The following is a 12,561-nucleotide window of genomic DNA, read 5'->3' on the forward strand; positions in this document are numbered from 1 at the left end:
TCCCAGTTACTTCCAAGCACCATCTGGTTAAGTGAGTTGCTCAAGGTCACATAGTAGGTAAACTAGGGCTGAGAGAATCAGACCCTCTAACCTGGAGACTACAGCTCACAGCCTTAACCTCTGTGCCAACTGTCAGACTACCCAAATGAGCCATTTTCCATCCTTCAGCAGTACCTCCCCTCAGCATTGAGCCCCTTCATATGAGGAACTCACACCAACCTTGTACTCTCTTTGCACTAATTTATTACATTCCAGTTCAATTAAGTGCATTTCTGGAAAAAACAGTTATTGCTGCTCTGCTTTCTCTTTTGGTTACATTTATTTTATATCCCTTTTTACAGGATTCATTAACCTCTTCACATTTTAGGTAAATAAATTTAAATGTGCCATGCCCAGTAATATGACATCTATTAACTTTCTTCCCTGGTTTATGTCTATGATTTTGATTATTAAACAATGGTCTCTGCCATTTTACACTTACTCTCTTCGACTATTTTCTCCCAAATTTGTTATTATATTTTGACTCCTTTCCTACTCCTGTCCCTCTTACATGTTTGGAATAATACTTAGGCAGAAGTGTTAGGATGCATTTCTTCGGGTAAAATTACTTCAGACATTATGCCTATGCAAGTTAAGATTGAAAATTAATTATTTTAATGTAATACTGTAAAAGCTTCTGCATAAGTTGACATAAGAATATTACAATGCTTTGTTTGTCAGGCCGAATATGATCAGTTGTTAGACAAAAATATTGTAGAAAAGAAAATTGTTATGCTATGACCTTGTTCTATGATAGGGTAAATATATTCTATTGAACAGAATACTGTTATAGACCGTGTTCTATGATACGGTAACTGTATTCTGATGAATGAAATACTGTTATACTATGACCTTGTTCTATGATAGGGTAACTATATTCTATTGAATAGAATACTGTTATAAACCGTGTTCTATGATACGGTAACTGTATTCTGATGAATGAAATACTGGTATACTATGACCTTGTTCTATGATAGGGTAACTATATTCTATTGAATAGAATACCGTTATAGACCATGTTCTATGATACGGTAACTGTATTCTGATGAATGAAATACTGTTATACTATGACCTTGTTCTGTGATAGGGTAACTATATTCTATTGAATAGAATACTGTTATAGACCGTGTTCTATGATACGATAACTGTATTCTGATGAATGAAATACTGTTATACTATGACCTTGTTCTATGATAGGGTAACTATATTCTATTGAATAGAATACTGTTATAGACCTTGTTCTATGATACGATAACTGTATTCTGATGAATGAAATACTGTTATACTATGACCTTGTTCTATGATACTATAACTATATCTTAATGAATAGAGAACTGTGAGGCATGAGGAATTTACTGGATGTGAGAACATGAGAGGTATGTGTGGAGGTTTGCAGAAGCGTGGCACACTCTGAGCTGTCATTTGATGAGAAAATAAAGTTTATCACTAGTGTAAGAGTCAGCTAACAAGTGTAAATTGAATTGATGAAAAGTCCAAATGAGCCACCTAAGCTGGGGTATTCTGAAGTGCTGATTCTTGTACTTTAGGGGGGAATTTGATAAAGCCTACACATTTTTTTCTGTGTAGGCACCACACTGCATTACTAATATGGTCGCAAACATTTTTAGATTCAGTAAGCACTGTTGAGTGGCATGCACAAGCGTGCCAACACTGAAACTTCCATGGCATGCAAATCACCTCAAAAGCAGGTGAATCTCATGCAAATGAGGCAGGTAGAGCAATCCAGCAAGCAGATAGGCATCCCTGCAGACCCTGTGTCAATGTCCATAGTGTACATGGACAAATTCCATGTACACCATTATTTTGCTGGTCTTTGGGTGATTCAGATGGGCATTGCCATAACCCTCCTGTGTTCTGTCACTCAGCCAGTTTGCAACCCATCTTGATGAGTTTTCATGATCTCCATGGACTGTAGACAGACAAAAGGAGCTGTAAAAATGTAGGTAGATAGACAAAAACGGCATAGCACACACAGATATGAGTGAAACTATCCTCAGTGTGTTCCAAACGTTACAGTAAATATGTTAAAATAAATGTTTTCAATAATCTTGACATGTTTGAGCTATGCGCCACAGTGTGCAAACATGCCTTATAAAAAATGTGAAAAAATCAAATATTAATACCATGAGACAGAAATGTATTACGGGATCCTGTGTGCAGTATCTACAATGCTGCATTGGTGCTGTCAGTAATGTGGTAGGGTATGGAGGCATCTGGTATCCAGGCTGTGAGCACTGATCCCTATGAAAATGAGGTGTAGTTACTGAGTAGTATCATGGGGTAATCTTGTCTACAGATCATCTCCGTGTAGGCAGAGAACCACAGAGGAGGTATTTGACATCAGGAGAGGGTGTGTCCACTAACTTCTGAGCTGATTGGAGCATAGCTGCTTCTGTTTGTGTGGCACACCGCAATGTTGAGCATGCAAGTTTGGGGTGTTTGTGCACTGACTGCTAAGTATTGTTTACTTATGGGGTGTGCATTTCCATGGTGCACCAAAGTGTTCAGGATATCTAAAAGGACAATGAAGTATTAATTAGTGTTGATCCTTGCTTAACTTCAACTAGGGCCATTAAATGATTTCAGTGATATACTAGGCAGGTGTAATGCATCATAGGTAGCCAATCACAGAGTCAGCACCTACAGCAGACCACTATAAAGTATGCAGACACCCTACAGTCTGATTTTCCCCCATACTCTGCACCATTGGAGTACAGAATTGGGAGTTTAACTGAGAGAATGCTAGGAGCTGCTGCAGGTCTGCTACATCTGTATGTCCTAGCTGCTGAGGTCAATGCAGCTGCTGCTGATGCTGACCATAGACCAAGACTGAGCAGGAAAAGAGTGTTCAGGCCCAGGGTAACCTTCCAGGCGCTAAATGAGCTGGAGATTGTAGAGCACTGCAGGGTGGACAGGGACATACTACAAGAACTCACTGAGCTCTGCCACCCACAACTCAGGCCCAACATAGGGGAACCCATCCCAGTGGAAACAAAGGTATGTGTAGCCCTTAGGATAATAGCCACAGGTACCTTCCAAAGACCAACTAGGGACATGATGGGGGTCTCAAATGCATCAGCATCCAGACTACTCCAAGAGTTCCTGGATGCCATGCTACCACATGCCAGTGAGCATATATATTTTCCCCTCACCCCTGAGGCAAGGGCCATCAATATGCAACACTTCTACCATGTAGCACACTACACTGAGGTACTGGCTGCCATAGCTTGCACTCATGTACACATCAAAGCACCACCCAGTGAGGAGGGTAGAATCTATGTCAACCTCAAGGGATACCACTCCATCAACTGCCGGGTCATGTGCAATGCCCAGGGCATTATCATGAATGCTTGTGCTTGCAGCCCTGGTAGTTATCTGGCATGCATCATAGCTGTACCGGATGTTTGCTAGGAGAGGCATCTCAAATGGCCATTTAGTGGAGGATGCTGGCTATGCACTGGAACCGTGGATGATGACACCCATCAGAAATGCACACACACCCATGAAAGAATGCCATAATGAGACACATGCACAAACTAGGAACATCATACAGTGTGTGTTTGTGGATTCTGAAGTCACAGTTTTGGTGCCTCAATATATCTAGTGGAGCCCTGCAGTACTCTCCATCCACATGTGCACAGATGTTCACAGTATGTGCTATGCTACACCATATGATCCTGTGGAAACAGCTGCTGCAGGATCAGCACAGGGAAGGGATACACAGCCCCGGAACAGTAACTAGGTTACCACAGCCATACCCATAGGAGGACTCGGAGGAGGGGCCCCCTGATGATGTCCTTGTAGGCAGACGTAAGTGTGCCCAGTATGCCCTGGCATTAGCTAAGAGACAATGCATAGCACATTCACTGACAACCTAGGGCCCTAGTGACTGCACCTTACTCCTACTCACATACATATATTAAAATAGCTGATGCCAGGCAAATCGCACAACCTGTACTCATCCATGTATTGGCTGTGTACCACCTGCATCACACAGAGTGAGCTCTGAACTAGAGTTCTGTCAACTGCTTTATTCTCAAGGTAAGTCTCTGTCTCTAACCTACACACTAATTGTAAGGATTGGTCTCTGTCTCTGTCTCTAACCTACACACTAATTGTAAGGATTGGTCTCTGTCTCTAACCTACACACTAATTGTAAGGATTGGTCTCTGTCTCTAACCTACACACTAATTGTAAGGATTGGTCTCTGTCTCTAACCTACACACTAATTGTAAGGATTGGTCTCTGTCTCTAACCTACACACTAATTGCAAGGATTGGTCTCTGTCTCTAACCTACACACTAATTGTAAGGATTGCTATAATAAGGTATCGTTTCACTCTTTTAATTTCTCCAAGTCTTTTGGGTTTCTAATACCATGATGGGAATGGACCCCATTCCTAAGTCAAAGTATGATTAAAGTTCATGAAATTAGTATTGTTTCAATCTTTGATGTCAGCCAATAGTGATCTTCGCAGCACCCGCAGTGTGCTCAGTAATGACTCCTTCTGCAGTTTGTATGGAGTTACATGTATTGGTAACATATCTAAATACGACTGTAGATTCTTTTTTATAAGACCTGTTGCTCCTACTACTGTTGGAACTGTCTGGGTATCTTTCTTCCACATTGGTCTCACTTATGCCTGCAGATCCTGATATTTTATGACTTTGTGTCTCTTTGTACACAACACACTGTAGTCATTGGGTGTGGCAATTTCAGTGATCAATGCTTCTCTTGTCTTTTTTTCTTGGACTACTATATTTGGTTTTCTAGCATCTATCTTTTGAACTGTTGGTAATGGATGATCCCATGTGATGTAGACTTCTTTGTTTTCTATGATGCTTTGTGGCTCATGTTTTCAGTGTTTTTCAGCCACATAATGTTTGCACAATCCCCAGTGTGACAGTCTTGCCAGATTATTATGCCTTTCAGTATACAGTCCTTCTGCCATTAGTATGTCGCAACCAGCAACAAGGTGTACAACTGTTTCCACTTCTGTTTTACAAAACCTACATTTGTCTGTTTCTCCCACATGTTCAATGGACTTTATAAACCAGTGTGTGTGTAGCCCACTGTCTTGGGCCACCAATATTAACCTCTCATCTCTTGGTTTGAATTTGCCTTTCCTTAACCATTCCTGTGTTCATTCCTGATCAATATGAGGTTCTTCCAGAAGTTTTATATACTTGCAACTATATTTATCCCTTTTCCACATTTCTTGCCTTCTCATCTGATACTTCACCTTATATTCTTTCTTTTGTTTTTTTGGCACATCCAGTTGCTGCCTGATTTTTATCTACTTCTGATTTGATTTCCATTCCTGCTTGACACTGGTAAGTTTCTGCTAGATTAAGCAGAGAAGTCATCTTAGACTTCTCCTCATGTTTCAAAACTTTTACTATGTTTGGGTCTTGTGAGGTCAGGAGATATGTGTGGAGTCCCATGATTGCAGATCTATATATATATAATCAATTTCAAAAAAAGGAGGCCCATCCCTCCTTTAGAATCTTGGTATGCACTCATTTTTATAAATCATTTGGTGAGCATGAAGCATCCTTCTTGTTTTCCTATCTAATCTATCCAATATGTTTTGGGGCCAGTCAATCACTCCAAAATTTTAAGTTAGGACAGGAAGAGCAAATTGGCATATAGCTTGGGTTTTGTTCTTAGATGGCAGTGCTGTTTTCAGGATTAATTTATGTTTTCTGAAGTATTCCTTACTAAGTTTTATTTGCATTTGTTCATGTTTTATTGTTGATCCTTCATCAGTTCCCAAATATTTATACACTACTTCTTGCTCAAGTTCTTTTATATCACATTCTTGTCCCAAACTGATGTTTTCCTGGTGTTGCAGTTTTCCTGCTTTAAAGGTTACTTTTGCAGATTTATGAAGACCAAATAACATTCTTACATCATCTGAAGATGTTTTGCAGTTGTGCTTTCAGTTCCTCATCTGATGAGCTGTACAGTTATAAATCATCGACAAAGAATAGGTGAGAAGTCTTTACACTTTGTTGTTTTCTAGGAGCCAGATTATAGCCATGGCCTAAGCTGTTAAGTAGACAGCTTAATTTATTAAGGGCAAGGCAGAATAGCAATGGTGACAGAGAGTCACCCTGGAATATCCCCCTTTGAATTTTTATCCCTGGGATAACAATTTGTTCTTTATCATGGCTTCACTGCAAAGTGGTCTGCCACTGTTTCATGGTCACTGTAATGTAATTGATCAGTGTGGGGTGTATCTTATACATTTTTAAGCACTCTTTTATCCATGAATGAGGGATACTATCAAATGCTTTTTTGTAGTCAGTCTATGCCATACTTAGATTCTTCCCCTTTTCACAGTTCTCCAGTATGACTTTATTTAACAATAAATGACCCCTTGTTCCATATGACTTTCTTTTATTGCCCTTTTGTTCTACTGCCATAATTGAGTTTTCTTCTAAATGGCTATGAACTCTGTCGACATCAATTCCCATGTATAGTTTATACGTCGTCGGAAGGCAAGTTATTGGTCTATAATTTTTAGGGTAGCTTGAAGTTTCACTCTTAAGTAGGAGCATTGTTTTTCCTATTGTTAGCCAGGTTAGTGCCTGTTCTGGGTGTGCATTTAAGTAGTTCTTACTCATGGCTAAATTTTCATGCAAAGATGTTAATACTTTTAACCAGAAGTTAAGTATTGCATCCTGGCCTTGGGTTTTCCAGTTAGAGGCTTTTCTTAACTTTGTTTCAGTCTCTCTGGCTGTTACTTCATCCCATTTCATATCCTGTACCTTTAAACTTCTTATTCTTTCTTTTACTTCTTCTATTCATTTAGCATCTTTGTTATGTCCCACAGGATCTTCATAAATACTTCTCCAGAATGTATCTATTTCTTCTTTTTTGGCAGTCTTTCAATTTATTTTATTTCCCAGTTCTCTATAAAACCTTTTTCGGTCCTCAGTAAATTGCTTATTTTGCACTTTTCCTTTATATTTATTTTTGTATCTTCTAAGTTTTTCCGCCTGTGTTGAAATTTTTAGTTTATTTGCAATAGTGCATGATAGATCCTGGTCTGTTCTAATACTGCACATTGCTTTTATCACATCTGTCTTTCTTAGTATTCTTGTTGATCTGTTCCCTCTTCTCTAGTCTTTTAACAGTGACACTTCTTGACTTAGCTGCTTTATAATTTTCTCTGTTTGATATTTCCATGATGGAATTCAGTTTCTCCCCTTCCTTTCCCTCACTACCCTGTGTTCGTGTGGTAAAACTTTATCAGTTATTAATTTAGCTGTACAGTAATATATCCTGTTTTCTTCTGTTATATCACATGGATCTCTATGAACTGTCCTAATTACTGTGTTCATTTGTTTTACCAGACTTCTGACTTTTTGGGTTTTATTAACCATCTGCAGTCTATTTCTTTCATTGATCTTGATATATCTGTCCATGCCTATTAATTAAAGCAACTCTTCTCTTAGCTCATTTACTTCCAAACTGACGGCAAATCCCTTGTTTTCCAATCCCTGCGGGCATTCTATAGAAAGTTCTATAGCATCTTCCTGTGACACAGTCTCATCAATTTCATCCTGTGTCATCTGTTGCTCTATCATATGGGAACTCACTGGCCTATCACTCCCCGACATTGGCTGCATCGCAGTTTCCTATTCCTTCCCTTGCTGTCTAGCTTCAAGTGAATGCTTATACTGGTTTCCTGTGGAAGGCTCCAAATTATCTTTATACAGCACCTGACCAATTGCTTCCTGTTCCACTGTTTTCCCCTTAATTTGGATATCCATTGCTGTATTCTGTTGTGGTGCTTTCTGAATTACATTTTCTCCACTAAATACTTCACTTTGCAGCTGCTCCATAACCTCAGTTTCTATTTCTTTAACTTCTCCATTACTAATCTCCGTTTCTACTTTTCCTCTATGTCTTCTTATTTTTTGTATTGTAAAGTTTTCCATGTCCGGATTCCTTTGCCTGTATTTCTCTTCAAATATTGTTGGTGCTGCTCTTTTTGTATTGGTTAGTTTTGCTTTCTCCTTTGCATAAATATTACACCATATTAAATCTTTTTCTTTCTCGTATCCATATTTCTTCTTCAGATGTCTCCTGATCTTCCTGCTTCTCCTTACTTTGGGGACTCACTCCATCATGCTGTGATGTAACCTGTGTTAGACCTTCTACATCAAATCCTTCACTTCGCAAGCACTCCATAACTCCAACTTCTATTTTTTTAACTTCTACTTTACTGATCTTCATTTCTACATTCCATCTTTGTGACATTATTTTTTTATTGTGAAATTTTCAATACCTGAGTGCCTTTGCCTGTATTTCTCTTCAAATATATTTGGGCCTACCTTCTTTACATTAATTTGACTTTCTGCTTTGAATAAATATTGTGCCATATCAAATCTCTCTTTCGTTCCCATGTCCATATTTATTTTTTATACTTTTATAATATCTCTTGGTTTTGTTGGTTATATTTTTGCATTTCCTCAGATGCTTCTTTTTCCAAGCAGATCAAGATTTCTTAATCTATATACGGTTTCTCACAAATCTGTTGTATTAATGAATGCAGATTTTCATTTGTAGCTTCTGACAGTTTTTTCTTGCAGAAGTATTTGTCTTTCCTCTAATTTCTCTCTTAGTCATTTTGTATATCTTGTATCTGGAAATTCTGGGTTTTTGCATAACAGTAACAATACATAATTTCTTTTTTATCCTCAATAGTCCACTTTATCGTCTTTATGGCTCTTCTTTGGCCTATCAGTTTTTGTGATTTTTGTGGACTGCTACTTCCTTCTACAACAGGGGGCTATCCTCCCCCTGGGACTGGCCCCATTGTAGGATGTATGGATCTGCTGCTGTTACGCAAGGAAATATACAGTAAACTCTTAGCTAACCAGCACTCATGGGGATTGGTAAATGCCAGATAACTGTAGTTTCTGGTTGCTTGAGAGTTACTATTAAAAATAGGCCTGACTAATACTGTACCCAATACTTTTTGTTTGGACTTGTTCTTAGGTTGGGGAGAGAGGGGAATTTATTCCTATCTTCTTTTTCAAAACTTTAGAACTTTAAAAACATAAGGTATGTTTCTTCCAGGGGGGGTGGGCAGAAAGTGCAACACATAAAAATTGTACTGTATTTCTTCAATTTTTTTTTTTGCTGAGAGTTCTGGTTACTTGAGTTCCGGTTAACTGACGGATTACTGTAGTGGGCTATTTGGTCAGATTTAACATCCACATGGGACAACTGATACCCAGTCCAATAGTATGTGTTCCTTAATATCCACTAGGCCTCATGGTTGGAATAGTCACAACATCAGGCAAGGGAGATGTTAAACAGTGGGCACACATGATAGTTGGACTGCTGTCTACCCCAGCTGATTATGTGCTGTTGTTCCCCCACCCCCAACACAGCAGTGTACCCATATAACTGCGTTAACAGAAAATCAGGTATGATATATCAGTGGACCAAGCAATCTCAGGGCTGTAACATAGATAGCGCTCACACATTGTATGTCTTTCTTCACACAGGATAACAATGTACATATGTATGCTGTTGATTGTGTGATGAATGACCTTTTCCTGTCTACCGACCTGTTTGGCTCAGTGGACTAGGGAAGCTAGCATGGGTGATGGTGTTGATGGTTCTAATCTGGAATCACTCACTTTTGCATGTGAGGTAGTAGTATGTTGGTGTTTTCACAGAATGTCATACCTCCCAACCTCTTAGTGCAAGACATCTGGACAAGGCTGAAAGACTGGGGGGAGAAAGGCTCAAACAAAGGACCAAATTTTAAATATTAGTCACATAGGTTCATAGGTAGGTACTAGGCTATCAGCCCAAGGGCCTAAGTAAGCCTAGCCAACAAGGTTCCCTGGCTTATGCCACCCACGAAAAGTTAATTTCCTGTGCCCCTGTTGAGCAGAGCCACAGAAATAATCCCCGGGGTGTATTTCCTATTTCCAATCCACTCATCAAGATTTTTCTTGAAGAGTGCTAATGAGGAACTTTGCTTGACATAGATGGGCAGCTTGTTCCAGAGTATAGGAAGTCTTTGGGACAGGAATCTATCTCTCCAGCATATCCTGTTTATTGTGGTGACAAGGTTTAGGTCCCTAGAATGTGTAGCTAGGAGGGATTGGGATTTTTTAAGGTGTAGCATGTCCAACAGCTCTGGATTTAACATAGCTTTATATGTTAGGCAGAGATCTCCTCGGAGTAGACAATATGCTATGGAGTAAAGCTGGAGTTTTTTGACATGGTCAGTGTAGGACATCTGTTTGAGGCCAGTAATCCTCTTTGTGAGGTATGTCTGTGGCCTTTCCAGCTGCTGCAGATGTCTTGTGAGGTACATTCCAAAAGGGGCATTGTACTCTATAATGGGTCTAATGAATGCCGAGTAGAGGGGAACAATTACCTCTTTTTTCCTGGATGAGAACCCTTTTGTGATGAGGTGTGCCACATAGAAGGATTTCCTGACTACTGTGGCGATGTGATTATCAAAGGAGAGACTACTGTCCACCTGGGTCCCAAGGTCTCTTATCACACATTCGGCATTAAGTAGACTGTCGTTTATGTGGTAGTTCATGGGTACAGAGTTTTTACCAAAGGGGATGACAATGCACTTTTTGGCACTGAGCTTGAGGCCATGCCTCTGACACCAGGTATCTGTCTCAGTAAGGTCCTTCTGTCGGATGTCCACATCATTTGGGGACTCGACTATGGCTCTAGTTTGCAGTCATCTGTGAACTTCATTAGCCAGAGGCCTTCTGTGTTAGCCTGTACTTCAGAGAAGTAGATACAAAACAGGAGAGGTCCCAGGACAGAACCCTGTGGTACTCCACTTGTCACTGGTTTGAAGTCAGACTTGGAGTCTGCAAATTTTACAGTGTAGGTTCTGTCAGTGAGCCGGTTGGCAACCCATCTTGTGATGTAGGGATTTATACCTAGTTTAGTGAGTTTAGCTATAATTCCAGAATGGGGGATGGTGTCGAAAGCCTTGGCAAGGTAAAGATAGGCTGTGTGAACCACCTTACCCTCGTCTATGGCTTTGGTGACTGCCTCAAAGATGTTGATCAGGTTCAGAAGGCATGATCTGCCTTTCACAAACCCAAACTGGGTGGGATCCAGAGTTTGGAGGTTATCAATATCTTTGTTTAGGATGATAGTTCCCATGATCAGTGGTGGCTCCATCTTTGTGGAGTGAGATAACTGTTGCTGTGCACCATTCAGTGGGCACAAATCCTGATGTGAGACTATGACTGAACATGGTGCTTAGGTGGGGAGCCAGTTCATTTTGAAGTTCGTGTAAAACGCAGCCTGGGATGTTGTCCGGTCCCATGGATGCTGTGTTTTTGGTTTTAGAGAGTGCAGCTTTTACCTGCATAGATGTGATTACAGGGACTCTGCATTCTTCCTGTATAGATATGGTCCCTTTAGGGGATGAGGGGGGGTAAAGTTAACACTGAACCTATCTGCCAGGATGTTGGCAATATCAGTTGGTTCTGTAATTTTCATGCTGTTGTGCTGTAACTCAGAGCAGATCTGGGTGTTGCCACTGAGATTCTTGCCATAGCTATATAATGCTTTGTGATTACCCTTAGAATCAGTGGTGATTTTGTTTTTGTAGCTATCTTTGCGGGATCTTATAAGGGATCTCAGCTTCTTACTGAGGCTGACCAGGAAGTTCCTCAACTCCTGGGATTTTAGTCTCTTTTGCAACAGTTCCTTTCTTTTGTTGTAGAATTTGTTTATGGCAGAGGACCACCAGATTGGCTACCCTTTTTTGGAGGATAGCGTCTTGGTTCTGTTTGGGATAGCATGATCCATGCACTCGTGTAAGTGCATTTGTGTAAAGTTCAGCAGACATAACTGTATTGTCCATCTGCATGGGTGTCATGAAGTTTGCCACTTCTGTCTTAAGAAGCATGAAGTTGGCTTTGGAGAATTTTTTTACTGTGGTTTCCTTAATGGTGGGTGGGAGAGGGATGCGGATATCTAGGGTGATTAGCTTATGGTCACATCTGATCAACGAGGAGTTGACTTCAGGTGTGGAACACCGGTCACCCATGTTGGTAATGACTAGGTCTAGGATATTGTTGCCCCTGGTGGGGGTGTGGATAAGTTGATCCAGAGCATTGGAATTTATGAATTCCAGAAAGTGTTGAGTGAAGCAGTTGGTACATAAGTAGTTTTCCCAGTTAATGGTGGGGTAGTTGAAATCGCCCATTATTAGGGTGTTTGGTTGAACCCTAATATTTTCCAGTATAGCAAGAAAAGAGGCGTGGAAATCCTGGGGCATGGTGGGGGATCTGTAGGAAGCTACAATTTGGATTGCAGTTTGGCCCAGAGTTAGTTGCACTTGGATAACCTCTGATGCATTATGCTGTGCAACTAGCCTGGTGGTATGGATATCCTTAATGAATATGGACACACCTCCGCCTTTGGTGTTCTGGTCCAGGTTAGATGGCCGAAAAGTGTGGTATGACTTATAGCCTGGTAATG

The sequence above is a fragment of the Protopterus annectens genome, chromosome 14.part0, assembly GCF_019279795.1.
Source record: "Protopterus annectens isolate FY-2018-M chromosome 14.part0, PAN1.0, whole genome shotgun sequence".
Lineage (NCBI taxonomy): Eukaryota > Metazoa > Chordata > Ceratodontiformes > Protopteridae > Protopterus > Protopterus annectens.